General features: G+C 41.2%; 1 protein-coding gene across 1 annotated transcript in view; it reads right to left on the minus strand.

Annotated features, from left to right (window-relative positions):
- The window catches only part of APBB2 (amyloid beta precursor protein binding family B member 2), a 411,292-nt gene that overhangs the window by 261,095 nt on the left and 134,790 nt on the right, over positions 1–15,407 (minus strand). The window lies entirely within an intron of this gene.

Below are 15,407 nucleotides of genomic sequence, written 5' to 3' on the forward strand. Positions count from 1 at the left end.
CTTCATGCTCCCTTCTAAGGCTGACTCCTATGCAGAAATTATTTTTGCCCTTTTTTGTGGCCATCAAGTTGATTTACTGTCACTGTTGATTTTTTATTTAAAAAACATATGCAGAACACCTACTATACACCCAGCACCATGCTAAGCACTGGAGCTACAAAGATGAATAAGATACCATCTCTGTCTCTAAGGAAAGTGAAGTCTAGGGGAGCCAAAGGATGCACACAAACTGGCCACTATAGGGTTATGGGATGAGCAAAATCATTGAGCTTCATATCAAGCAAGGGTGTGTCTAGTCCAGAAATGGACAGGTCAGGGAGCGCTTCCAAGAAAAAGGGGTGCCTAGCATGTCCTAAGGCTGGGTAGGAGTTAGCCACGCTAGGGATGCAAGACAAGGCAATAGAAAAAGGAAAGGTAAGAAACCGCATGGTATAGTCCAGAATTGCTGGCCACTCTCTAGAGTGAGGCCTGCAGAATGAGGCCAGAAAATAAGCCTGGAGCCAGATGGCAACCATGTACACATCTCAAAGAACTCTGACTTTATCCTGGGTGTAAACAGCCACTGAGGGGTCAGATCTGGGTTTCGGATACATGATTCTCTGGGTGGACTTGAAGGGGGCAAGGTAAAGGCAGGGAGACCTGTTTGGTTGTCACAATCATTCAGGGAGAAGGAAAGGGTGGAGATTAGGGCAACAGAAGTAGATAGAGAAGGGGAGAGAAGAATTAGTACTTGGAACCATCCAGAAACTCAAAGCGGAACTCTAGGTTTATTACATTTGGATGAATGGTAGTGACAACCAAGGTAGAGAATATAGGAGAAGAAATAAGGAATACAAGGAATTTAGTTTGGGGCATTAGAAATTGAGGCATCAGTGGCTCACGCCTGTAATCCCAACACTTTGGGAGGCCAAGGCAGGCAGATCACCTGAGGCCGGGAGTTCGGGACCAGCCCGAACATGGAGAAACCCTGTCTCTACTAAAAATACTAAATTAACTGGCATGGGCATGGTGGCACATGCCTGTAATCCCAGCTATTCAGGAAGCTGAGGCAGGAAAATCGCTTGAACCCGGGAGGCAGAGGTTGTGGTAAGCTGAGATTATGCCATTGCACTCCAGCCTGGGCAACAAGAGTGAAACTCTATCTCAAAAAAAAGAAAAAAAAAGAGAGAGAGAAATTGAAGCATGGAAGATTCAGGTGGGGATACTGAGATATTCTTGAGAGTAAAGCCTGGAGAAGCAGCCTGAGAAAAACATAAAGGCATAAAAGCGATTACAACATAGTGGGGAGCAGAGATCGTGTCAGTGAGTGGCGTCACTGCAGGAACATGGACAGAAGGAGAACATTATACGATCAGTGCAGAATCCTGGAGAACACACACAATAGAATGTGCAGAGGAAAACCACCTTTTGAAGACGACCCAGGAAGAATGGCAGAGAGGTACACGGGATAGAAAGAGATGAACAAAGATAAAAAATGAAAAATATACCTTTGGATTTGGCATTTAAGAAGTCACTGTCCACCTTGATGGAGAGCTGAGATAACACCTGGTGGAGGCAGAGATAACAGAATCAAGAGAGCAAGTAGAAGAGCCCAGGAAGGGGAATGCATGGCTGCTGGAAGAGACTAAGTGCTCATAGCACATGGCTACAGGCTGAAAGACGCAATTCAGAGGGAGGGGCTGAAAGTCCAAGAGGGAAGAGGTAAAGATGGTCTGAGATCTCAAAAGAGGTGGGCCAAAGGGTCAGGAGTACAGATGAAGGGGCTGACCTTGAAGAAGAAGGGGAGTCCACAACCCTCTGATATTAGAAGGAAAGTACAGTAGCTCCCCTTTATCCATGGGGGATGCATTCCAGGATCCCCAGTGGATGCCTGAAACCATGGATAGAACCAAGCCCTATCTAGCTATACTAAGTTTTTTCCCACAAGTATGTACCTGTGATAAAGTTTAATTTATAAATTAGGCACGGTAAGAGATTAACAATGATACCCAATAATAAAATAGAGCAGGTGAATGTGGTCTCTATTTCTCATAGCTATCTTAGTGTACTGTACTGCAGGAAACTGCAATCACAGAAATGAAACTGGGTAAGGGGGGGCTACTGGAAAGATAAATCTGGCTATAATAAGGTCATAATGAACAGTATTGGGAATTTGGAGGCAATAGACCAAATGGCATCAATGTTTTCAGAAAATAGTTGGCGAAGTCTCTTTGTTGAGAATGACGTGACAAGTAAATGCTCTGAGGACATGGATCATGAAATTCTTGGTTTCTGGCAAGCTATCCCCCAAAATTAAAGTAGTCTAAGACTGTTTTAAGGTAAACAAACAAACAAGGCAGTTTGTACCAAAATAGAAAAGAGCATTTATAAGTTCTACCCCTAAGAGTAGAACTTCAGAGTATCAAAAAATACTATATAAGGCCGGGCGCGCGGTGGCTCAAGCCTGTAATCCCAGCACTTTGGGAGGCTGAGACGGGGGGATCACGAGGTCAGGAGATCGAGACCATCCTGGCTAACACGGTGAAACCCTGTCTCTACTAAAAAATACAAAAAACTAGCCGGGCGAGGTGGCGGGCGCCTGTACTCCCAGCTACTCGGGAGGCTGAGGCAGGAGAATGACGTAAACCCGGGAGGCGGAGCTTGCAGTGAGCTGAGATCCGGCCACTGCACTCCAGCATGGGCGACAGAGCGAGCCTCCGTCTCCAAAAAAACAAAAAAAACCAAAAACTATATAAGCAAAAGATCTGGAAGATATTTTGTCTTAAAATGATCTTGGGTTTTGGGTGTCAACATTTCCAAAGGTGTACGTATAGTTTCACTAAGCAAAACTATTACCCGCCATCTTTTTTTTTTTTTTTTTTTTTAAGATGGAGTCTCGCTCTGTTGCCAGGCTGGAGTGTAATGGCATGATCTCAGCTCACTGCAACCTCCGACTCCCTGGTTCAAGCAATTCTGCTGCCTCAGTCTCCCGAGAAGCTGGGATTACAGGCACGTGTCACCACACCCAGCTAATTTTTGTATTTTTAGTAGAGATGGGGTTTCGCCATGTTGGCCAGGATGGTCTCGATCTCTTGACCTTGGGATCTGCCCACCTTGGCCTCCCAAAGTGCTGGGATTACAGGCATGAGCCACCGCACCCAGCCCTACCCACCATCTTAGAAAGCTTCTTGAATTGCTCCAATTCAAAGGTCCTTCCTACCATGGATAAACTACTGAAAATGAAAAACAGGCAGACATTTGAAAGTAAAGGCAAGAAGGAGGGGAGAATGGGTTCGCAGTGGCACCTGCTACTGAGACTTCCTAGCTGCCTCTTAAAACAGCAGTTATGCCATTCCACTGTGATCTCCTGAACGCTTTTCCATCTAGGATTTTAGCCAATTCAGAAATGGAGTGGAGTGACTTTATACTTGGAAAGTATCCCAGTAATGCCAAAGGAGCAAGATTCATTAGAAACCCGATGCAATGGAAAACACCTGGAAAAGCAGCTTTTAGGTTCCCCAGATAGCCTTTGTGATCTCAAAAACTCTAAGCCTGCTCTGCAGTTTGTCTATTCTGTTAACAGGAACAAGATCCAGGCCATTTCTGGAACTTGAAAGGATTTTAGAACCAATGCTATCTGCACTGAAGTCAGTCAGGACAGAGGTGGTTTCAAAGGCATCAGATGCCTACTAACTGGACCATCTCTGTATCCTCGGGGCATAGGATGTAGTAAGCAGTCAATAAATGTGAAATAAATCAATAAACCAATACATTAGTGAAGAGCTTTCACAACTAGGAAGTAAGGAGGCCAATTAAATGGTGAGAACAGAAATAGTCTTTCTATTTCTTCTTTTCCTACCCTAACTGACTCAAAGCAAAGCTGCAAATCACATTCAGCTGCACTTACTTTTCACAGAAGAAAATCTTTATGAACTCATAAATAAGAACTTGTAAGTAAATACTGCATGTTAAGTGGGAGGATTCAGAAAGTATGAAAAACAAGATGCCTCTTAAATGGGAAAATAGATGGGTATGAACATTTTGAGGACACAAAGCAATAGAAATTGCAGACTTTACATCTGTCTGCCTTCTTTGTCATCCTCCCCTGTGAAGGACAGGACATCATTACTCTCACAGCATGGTGCCTCTCCTCCCAGATGCTCATTCACACAACCCGCTTAGGTTTAACCCGCTGGAGCAATAAGATAAATAGTCATGAGATAACCAAGTCTCGCTTCCTTGAAAATTTTAAAAATTCACCTTGGTTGCAGGTCTGTTTTAGTCCTAATATATATTTCTATTACTCACGATTTTACTTCTTTTATAATAAAAGAAGCCCTGAGGTATCATGATCATACTGAACACATTTTATTTTATTTTATTTTATTTTACTTATTTATTTATTTATTTATTTAAGACGGTTTCTTTCACTCCTGTCCCCCAGGCTGGAGTGCAGTGGTGCAATCTCGGCTCACTTCAACCTCCGCCTCCCGGGTTCAAGTGATTCTTATGTCTCAGACACGCAAGTAGCTGGGATACAGGCGTGCACCAACACACCTGACTAATTTTTGTATTTTTAGTAGAGACAGGATTTTACCACATTGACCAGGTTTGTCTTGCACTCCTGACCTCAAGAGATCCACCTGCCTTGGCCTCCCAAAGTGCTGGGACTACAGGCGTGAGCCACCATGCCTGGCCTGAACACATTTTATATTACGCAGCAACACAAGGTAATATTCGTCTAAAAGTAACTTTAATAATAAAGCTTCCAAAGGTGAAGAACAGTTTTTTTTATTAGTATGTACCATGTGACATTTTTCTGAATTGTTAAAAAATAACTTGATCCTGAGAACATCAAATCTGATTGTGTCCATCTGAGTAGCAATATCTTGGGAAGGAAACCAATCTTTGAGACTTCTTTCTACTCTTAAGAACGCTAAGAGCAAGATAAATATACGCTACTCACTTGAATGCAAGCCGTCAAGGAAAGGAAGGGAATATACTTGCCAGTCTACAAAGTGTTTAGTGTGCAGCTTTTTAATTACTACATTTACGGTACTAGCCATAATATATTCACTACCACAAATGCTCTACAAGGTCATTAATCCTCAACAAATACATTAATGCTTCCCTCCTCTCCTACAAGTTCTTATTATGCTGATGTGGGACAAAAATGCCAAGAATTCTCTCCAAAGTAAACATTTCATGTCAACAGGGCCACTAGTTCTACTATGCTCATTTCACTATTTTTAAGATATATAATAGCTCTGCTTAAGCATTTCCTGTTGTTGACCTAAAAGATAAATTTGTACACAAAAAAATTTTAAATGGCTTTGCTTAAAGCAACATTTATTAATAGAAAGGTGACGTAAGCTATCTAAAAGGTTGCTTATGCTCTTCCAAAATAATATATTCTATAATTCAATAATTATAATTCTCTGCATCATTCTGCAGTTACAGTACAATATAATTTCTGCTTCTTAAAATCTCCAGGAATAGGCCGGGCACAGTGGCTCACACCTATAATCCTAGCACTTTGGGAGGCCAAGGCAGGCAGATCACCTGAGGTCAGGAGCTCGAGACCAGCCTGGCCAACATGGCGAAACCCCGTCTCTACCAAAAATACAAAAATTAGCCGGGCACGGTGGCAGGTGCCTGTAATCTCTCCTACTTGTGAGGCTGAGGCAGGAGAATCACTTGAACCCCGGGAGGCAGAGGTTGCAGTGAGCAGAGATCATGCCACTGCACTCCAGCCTGGGTGACAGAGCGAGAGACTGTCTCAAAAAATAAAATAAAATAAAATAAATAAAAATTTAAAAAAAAATCTCAAAGAATAAGACATTGAAAGTGATCACAATTTTCAAAACAGTTGAGGGATTACCCATCTAGGTATCAAAATGGGTTTAATTTCAACCATAGCGGATTAATTTTTTTTTCTAAAAGGTAATGCCTTCTTCAGAGAATCCAGAATGTGATTAATCTTTGGTGACACAGGATCATCAACATGACTATAAATTACTTGCTCTGCTGGAACATGAGAATACTAACTCCAAGGAAAAGGAGTGGCAGCAGTTACTGGGCAGGAGCTGGGTTTCTACCACCACAAAGAGAGCTGGATGGGGAGTTACTACTAAAGCACAGGGTGCAATGAGAATCAAAAGGAAGAGACTGCTGAAGTTCTCACAACAGGGAGAGCACAGATATAAATACACTCTGGAGAGCTCAAGGGGAAATCCAAGTTACAGAGCCAGGTCTGAAGTCAAGAGCTGTGGCTGATTAGAGTCAAGGTCTGAGTTGGAGATAAATTGATGGCGAATAGAGGGAGAGAGTGTAAGGTTGGCTTTGTGTGTATCCTGCTGGTAACTGGGTTTAACCTGCCCATTAAAGGCCAGTGGCAAGACAGCTGTTCTCAGAAGCTTCTGAGGCAACAGAGGGCTGTTTATTCCTCTACTCAAAGGCAGATGGCTGCTAGGCTTTGGGGATAATTGTCTGCCTTTCGTAGTCTGGCTATCTCCTCTCCTTTGCCCTAAAGAGTTGCATCTCATTTCTGTTACAGTACCAACCTTTCCCTTCTTCAACTCAGCTACAATTTTGGAATTCAGGTAAAATAATGAAGTACAAGAGAACAAAACTTAAAATACCAAGCTCCAGATAAGATCTGAAGGGCACAGGGCACGGCCTCTGAACACATACCTGGGCTGCTGTGATGCCTTTTTTGTTTATTTCTTGGTTCTTAGGGAATTCAAACAGTGTTTCTTAAGCAGAACTCATTTGAAGTGATTTAGCCAAGCCTAAAACCTGCCCGGAGTGTGTTATTTCTAAGTGACCACTGTGATTTAACAAGCACCTCCTTTGGAGAAATTCAATAAGCAGAATCTCCAGAAACACAACAAAACCAGTTGCCCTGATGTGAAGATTCTAGAAATGTGGGAACAAACTCAGAACCTGAAGAAGGGGTAGGCCTTTACCACTGCATACATTAAGTGGCTATGGGCAAATCAATTAGCCTTCTAAGCCTCATCTGTAAAATGGGCTAAGGATATCAGCCTTGCAAAGGTATGAATGAGAACGAAAGGAAAGGCTCAGAAGAGATCTGCAGATGTGAATTATACCTTAATTAAGTACATAACCCCCTACAACACACAGATCTTTATTTAGACCTGATAAGGTCTTGTGCCTAGTAGTTTCCATCCAACTCTCACAACCTCAGATAAGATTCTTTTTCCAAATTATTTCCATAGAACATTATTTTTGGCTAATAAATATTTTTAACTTCACTGCTCATATAGGAAGAACAAGTACTACTGAATTTTCAGAGTAAAAAAAAACACTAGAATGTAAAAATTCCCCATTATCATTTTCCCATTTTGTTTTCTCTTAACAACTTCCTATTCAAGTTCTTTTCTCTTTTTCCCATTTTTCTTTATAGCATCTTTGTGGAACTTATTTTCTCACTTTAAGTTCAACCCTTGCAATAACTGTAACTAAGAGCTGTAATGTAATTTAGCAGTTTACAAGGCACCTTCACATACATTACCTTATTTCCCTTAAATTTCTTCTATTCTTTTTGTTTCTTGTCTTACTTTCAGAAATACAAACAGAACTTTCTAAAATCAGCAAAGAAGCAATTTTTCTCCTTCCAGCTGCCAAGATACTAATACACAATACTTCGCAGAGTTGTCCAAAGCAAGTCAGACTACATACAGTATACCTAAATCCTGACACATCCAACTCTCCTTACAAATAATTTTTTTTTCTCCCTGGTAATGGTCTCTTGAAGTTAAAATATAGTGAGAAATGTGTAAACGTACCAATATATTAAAATAAGAAAAGTAAATGCCTTTAAGAATCATAAAAAATAATTAATAATAATTTTTTAAAAAACAGCAGGAGGCCCAGTGAGGTGGCCCACACCTGTAATCTCAGTATTTGGGAAGCTGAGGTAGTAGGATCACTTGAAGCCAGTAGTTCAAGACCAGCCTGGGCAACATAGCAAGACCTCATCTCATCAATTAAGCAGTCAATCAATATGCAAGCAAGTCGGGTATTATGGCCCATGCCTGTAGTCTCAACTACTTGGGAGGCTAAGGCAGGAGGATTGCTTGAGCCCAGGAGTTCGAGGCTGCAGTGAGCTATGATGGTGCCACTGCACTTCAGCCTGGGTGACATAGCAAGACCATCTCTAAACAAACAAAGGAATAAGAGGTTGAAAACATTAGCAGAAAGAAAAAGAAGGAATAAAGTTGTTATTTTTGCTTCCAGTAAAATTTCCATCATCTATCTTACCAGAGCTGTTTTTCCCCAAGCTCTGCATTAAATAATCTGATCATTAAATCTGTGAAAACCACAAGGGATGTGCCCATCTCATTAAAAAAGATGATCATTTGAGCTATGATAATGAGAAAGAGCATCTATTTTTGGTTTTAAGGACAGAAGTACTTCCCGCCTGTTGCTCAGAGCAGCGACACTTCTAGTTAGCTTTAGCACAAAACAGATGCCCCAGCACTCTTTATCATGGTGACAAGAGGAACCTGCAAATAGAAAGATTTCGTCTCAGAACTTCCACATACTCTCAATCTTGATTTATCAACAAAGAACATGAGGTGTCTGAAACAGAAAAATACTAATTCTACCATATGAAGGTAAATATTATTTTTTTTTAAAGGATTTTCATAAAGTCTAGATTAGAAATTAGATCAGGCCCAGCGTGGTGGCTCATGCCTGTAATCCCAGCATTTTGGGAGGCCGTGGTAAGTGGATCACCTGAGCCCAGGAATTCAAAACAAGCCTGAGAAACATGGCAAAACTCGTCTCTACAAAAAATTATCTGGCCATGTGCCTGTAATCTCAGTTACTTGGGGGGCTGAGGCAGGAGGGCTGCTTCAGTCCAGGAGGGCGATGCTGCAATGAGTCGTGTTCGGGACACTGCACTCCAGCCTGGGCGACAAGAGTGACACTCTGTCTCCAAAAAAACAAACAAAACAAAAGAAATCACATCAGATTCCCCTACATTCATACAAAACCTTTAAAATTTGAATTGATTGCCCTTTGACTTTACAATGGTTGAACAAGACCCAAAAATAATTTTGCAGTAATCTTTGATACATGTTAATAATATATTAAACATAATTTTAATAAATCAGCTGTTATTCCTAAAATTGAAGTATTAATGAAATTTAAGAAAAAAAGTTGAAAGACAATATTTGGCCTTGATTCTGCTGTGGTGTTTACGTGTTCAATGATGTAAGCTTCTGGCACATAAAACTTTCTGCATTTTGTAAGAGGTACTCTGGGTGGTTTGAGCAAGGGAATGGAGAAGAACATCAAGGTCCAACATTATTCACGGAATCTACAGACATGCCTCACGGAAGCTCAGTTCCCTACAGAACACAACTAGGACTACTGGATAAAGTGGCTCTTAGAAAAGAATGTTTTTTTCCAGCTTGGACCCAACTCAAGTCAAGCTAATAGGAAATCTAAGAAATAGATCTAATAGGAAATCACCCAACTGTGATTATGGCTCCAGGCAATGAAGGTCATTATTTTTTGTAATGGTGGAAATACTATGTTAGCTTGTGCCTAGGTTTGAGGTCAGACTTGGAATGTATACTTTAGAGATAACTGACCTTTTTTTCTAGTATATTCTCAAACCAAGAAATAGTATCACTTAGTTCATTTTGACAGTGAGAGTAATAATCTCCGGACAAAACTGAAAAGTACAGAGTAACCAAATGAACCCTTCCTTAATGGACCAGACAACCACATATCTAAATTGAACTGAAATCTCACAAGTTGATCAGCAGGGATTATCAATTACATGTGATAGATAACAATCCTGTGCTTATCTCCATTCTCTCCCAAAACCACCCCTAAATGACAGTAAGTGAAAGGCAGAGATAAGTTCATGAGAAGAAAGAGAATGCAGGAGGACAAAATTTATGGAAAACATTTTTGGAAAATCAAAAACAACTGGCCCAATGATGAGTGAATTTTCAAAGCAGAGGCAGACAAAACTTAAACGTCTACAGACAGAATTGGCAGGAAGTAACAAGCCAGTATGCAGCAAAGAACCTGAGGAAAGTGCAAGTTAAGACATGGTTAAGTGGGGTTTGGATGAGAAGACAGGGTGGAGGTGGCACTGAAAATTGGGGGATTGCTTGCAAGTCATTTTAAGGAGTAAAACTCCATATCCTTGCAAAACCATGAAGCTTGCTATGCCCCTCCTCCCACCTCAGCAAAGGTTAAACTTGAAAGGATCTGCACTGTTCTGACAATAGGAACAGTGACTGGGTGGAGGGACCAACTGAAAAAGAGAAGGACTAAGTGGAGCTATGCACTCCACAGCCCCTTCCTCTGCTGGGTTCCCAGAGCACTGGCCAGTAGGAGATTGGTACTGGAGACTTCTGGAGAAAGTAACCTGCCCAAGAAAAGAGATCTACAGATACCAAAACTGGAAGGCGACTTCTGAAAAGAGGTGGTCATCCTATGCGAGGCCACCAATTGACAAAGCCTTGCTCAGTGCCTTCTCATGAATAAAGATGACAAGATGAACACCAAACATGTGAAATAGGGTCCAGCATGACAGATAGGAACTTCAGGAGGGAACAGGGTCAATGCAGGGAGAAGACTTCAAATACACATAATTAAGAACCCCAACAGGGTAAAATATATTGCATCCACAAAGCAATAAAGAATGGATGCTGTAAAATAGAGATATTGTGAGAATAAGAAAAAGCTCCTAGGAATTAATATTATAATCACAGAAATAAAAAATCAATGGAGAGGTTAATAGATAATAGAGGTAAATGTTCCCCTAAAGTAGAACAAAAAGATACAAGGATAAAAATCAGGATTTTTTTTTTTTTTTTTTTTTTTTTTTTGAGACAAAGTCTTGCTCAGTGGCCCAGGCTGGAGTGCAGTGGCATAATCATAGCTCACTGCAAATTCGAATCCTTAGGCTCAAGCGATTCTCCCACCTCAACTTCCCAAGTAACTAGGACTACAGGCGCACATCACCACATCCAGTTCTTTCTTTTTTTTTTTTTTTTTTTGGAAGAGATAAGGACTCACTATGTTGCCCAGGCTTGTCTGGAACTCCTGGGCTCAGACAATCCTCCCACCTTGACCTTCCAGAATGCTGGGATTACAGGTGTGAGCCCACACACAGCCAGGGATTTTAAAACAAAAAAACAATAATTACGTTGGAGGAAAAATCCAAGAGTTCCAATAGGAGCTCCAAAAAAGAGAGAACAGTCTTCACAATGAATGAAAAAGTGACATACCAAGGTATATTACAAGGAAAGCTCAGAACACTGGGGGATTTTTAAATACCCTAAAAGCATCCAAAAAGAAAAGAAATAAGACATATAACAAGTAAATATAGTCAGAAGAACATGCAACAATTCTGTAACAAAATTGGAAGCAGAAGAAAATGGAACAAGCCCTCTCAACTCCCAAGGAAAGTAATCTCCAACTTTAAATTAGATATCAATCATATGTAAGGGGAGACCAAATGATATTTTGACACATGCCAGATCTCAAAAAAATTCCATCTCTACACGCTTTCTCACAAAGCAGCCAGGCAATGTGCCTCCCCAAAAGAGGGTCAAAACCAAAAGAGATTACATCCAGTAAACAGGTCAATCAAGAATTCCCAATGTGATTGGTGAGGACAAATTCCAGGTCAACAGCTGTGCACAGGCCTCAAGAGTAAACAGTCCAGAACAGAGTGAGCAAGCAGAGAAACCAAGAAAAATGTCACATGCACACACATAAGAACCAAGAGATGTGCTATTGTGTTTGACCTTATTTGAGAATTTGGGGATAAATAAGCAGTATATAAATAGAATACTAAGCAACAAATTTTTTTTTTTTTTTTTGTGGGGGACGGAGTCTCGCTGTCACCCAGGCTGGAGTGCAGTGGCATGATCTCGGCTTACTGCAAGCTCCGCCTCCCGGGTTCACGCCATTCTCCCGCCTCAGCCTCCTGAGAAGCTGGGACTACAGGCGCCCGCCACCTCGCCCGGCTAGTTTTTTTGTATTTTTTAGTAGAGACAGGGTTTCACCATGTTAGCCAGGATGGTCTCGATCTCCTGACCTCGTGATCCGCCCGTCTCAGCCTCCCAAAGTGCTGGGATTACAGGCTTGAGCCACTGCAACCGGCCAAGCAACAAAATTTTAATGTGCTATACAAGAAAGAAAATAAAATCACAGTATCCTGCATAGCTCAGCTGCGAAAAGCGTTTACAGTGAAAACAAACTGAGATATAACTATCTTAGAGAGTACAAGGGCAGGTATTTAATGGAAGAAGAATAAAAGAAAGCTAAACCCTTCTCCTCCTCAATGGAATTCATGTTTAATGCCTAAAATGGAAAAAAAAATTCAAGAATTACCAATATATACATATTAATCTGTTACAAGGAAGTAAATACCAGAAGAAGAGCTAAATGAACTGAAGAGTACTTGCTTCTAAGAAGTGGAAAACGGCAATGCAAATCCGTGGGCAAGAATTTGTAAGCTATATACAAGTATAACTGCAATTGAAAAATGAACTTTTGGAAGGGTAGAAGTTGATCAATGAAACATATAAACCATCCAACTCTATAAGACAAATTGATAATGTGAAATTTCATTTTCTACTATAAACAAGGAAACAGATAAATCTTAATCTGCTCCTCCTAGTTACTCCTATTGTTAAAATTCAATTTAGTACATCTTGTTATTTAAGGACCACGATGTGAGGTCAAATATGCCTAAATCTTCACACCTCTAGCTTTAGTTAACACGTAGTGAAGGGGACCCTGGACACCAGTGCGCAAAGAACAACTGGCCATCTTAGATAGAGTTCATTAACCACAGCTTCATATGGATAAACACCTTGGCCACTGCAACATCTCCCCTTCTACCAGAGTCCTTACTGAAGCTTCTTATGGTGAGTTATATCCTTATGGGGGAAGAAGGATTGGCAACAGCCAGCATCTAAACTCTGTTCCACCATATTTAGGGAATTCCTCATCATGTGAGTTCTGATGAGAGCACATCTCTCAACACAGAAGCAAAAATGGCTAGACACTAACATTCCCAGAGTGTCTTGCAGTCAAGGCTTGCACATGGCTTAGCCTTGGTCAACCCTGAATCTAGAACCAGAGACACAAAGAGGCAGGAGCAGGAGGAAATTATCATGGGTGAGGGCAATGGCAACAACACTCACTGCTCAGAGGCAGCAAAGGCTGAAGTGACAGAGCTGGTGCCAAGTGTCCGATCCTGAAGAGATGGTCAGCATGAACACCAATGTCCAGTGTTCAGTGTCAGGGTCTATCTGACATAGAACTAATCTTGTTGTATGACCTTGGCTATGAATCTGGCTGTGTAGTCTCTATTTCGTGCCTGTCCTTTCCCCCAACTTCTGGTAAATTCAGAATGTACCCAATATCTTCTCAATAAATTACTTCTTTGCTTAAACTATTCAGCTAGTCTCTGTTGCTTCTATCCAAGAACCCTGACTGATACACTGCTCCAGGATACACAGGTAGAGATAGGTAGCCATCTATCGAAGTTAACAATGAAATGTTTGTTTCATAAGATTTCCAAGCAGAACTAAGAAGCTTTTCCACAGAGAAACATGGGGGAAGGTTATGTTTTAAGAAACAATTAAAACTGTTTCTGGAACATTAAGGGTTATCAAAGTTTTGGTAGGCTTTTTTTTTTTTTTTTTTTTTTTGACACGGAGTCTCGTTCCGTCAGCAGGCTGGAGTGCAGTGATGCAATCTCAGCTCACGGCAACCTCCACCTCCCAGGCTCAAGTGATTCTCCTGCCTCAGTCTCCCAAGTAACTGGAACTACAGGCGCACGCCACTACACCCAGCTAATTTTTGTATTTTTAGTAGAGACGGGGGTTTCACCAAGTTGACCAGGATGGTCTCGATCTCTTGACCTCGTGATCCACCTGCCTTGGCCTCCCAAAGTGCTAGGATTACAGGTGTGAGCCACCGCGCCCAGCCAGCTCATCTACTCTTTATATTAGTTTCTACCATTAGCCAATCCATTCAAAGTTCTACACCACTAATTGACTTCACAACTACCTCACTCTGGAAATGTAAGCAGCTTGTGAATTGGGAGCTGCCACTGTTTGCATGTGGCCAGAAACACACTCACGATTCTTACTGTTGTGAGTGGGAAGAAGAGCAGTAGGTGGGGAAGAACAATTTTCTTTGTCTTTCCACTTAAACACAGCTTTCAGAGACACGAGGCAGTTTGAAAACCAGTGGTCAGGAACTACACATGACTATGAAAATGCAAACTAAGGCATCCAAAGATTTACATTCAACTGTAGAAACATCAATATTGCTGAAAAGCTGCACCCATCAATTCAGTGTTCTGTGGCACATTTAGTTCCAAATCTGAGAACACTGAACCTGGGCAATTTATGTGCATATGCCTCAGGCTAACCACACAAATCTTACAGACAAAGCTAGAAGTTAAGATAGATAGCTTAGAATGCACTGTTGATGTGACCAAAAAGGCTTCATAAAAGAGTCAAATGCAGTAATGCCATTACCAGAAATGTGGACGCAGAGAAGGAAAGTCTCTGTGGTGCCCCACTGTCTCTGAAAACTGAGGATGGCTTTCATGACAAAGAAGTAACCTTTTATTAGCTGTACACAAGATCATACAAACCCGATAAAGAGGGCTTGTAAAATAAGTGCAAAGCTTGATGCCTGCATATAATTTTCCCTCCTGTGGTGTTATTTCATAAAGATTTGTCAACAGATCAATCCCTCAGTCACAAGAGTCAGTCTACACATCACCTTGGGGGAAAATTATTTAATTTCAGTTGGTGATGTAAATGCTACTTTTTTTTTAGACTGAGCGGCATGATCTTTCCTCACCACAACCTCCGCCTCCCAGGTTCAAGAGATTCTTCTGCCTCAGCCTCCAGAGTAGCCAGAACCACAGGTGCCTGCCACCACACCAGGCTAATTTTTGTATTTTTAGGAGAGATTTTTGTATTTTAGGAGATATTTTGTATTTAGGAGATATTTTTGTATTTTAGGAGTTTCACCATGTTGGCCAGGCTGGCCTCAAACTCCTGACCTCAGGTGATCCACTTGCCTCAGCCTGTAAATGCTACTTCAAATTCCATCAATTGCCAAACTATCTTTACCATACATTCTTCTATGTAGTCAGTTCTCTTGAAATAGCTAATGGCCACTAAAACAAGAGTTTCATTCCACAGCTGTCCAAGTGAGTTACGCTATGCTCACATTGTATTTTGAAGAGCTGAGATAAATTTATCTCCGTCAATCCCAGATTATTCCTCCCTTGTTTCATTTGAAGATCACACAACAGGACAGTGGTTCGCACAGCAGTGTATGTGTGTGTGTGTGTACACGTCTGTGAAACTGTACAATCTAATCACCACAGCTCT

Source organism: Theropithecus gelada, chromosome 5, assembly GCF_003255815.1.
Source record: "Theropithecus gelada isolate Dixy chromosome 5, Tgel_1.0, whole genome shotgun sequence".
Lineage (NCBI taxonomy): Eukaryota > Metazoa > Chordata > Mammalia > Primates > Cercopithecidae > Theropithecus > Theropithecus gelada.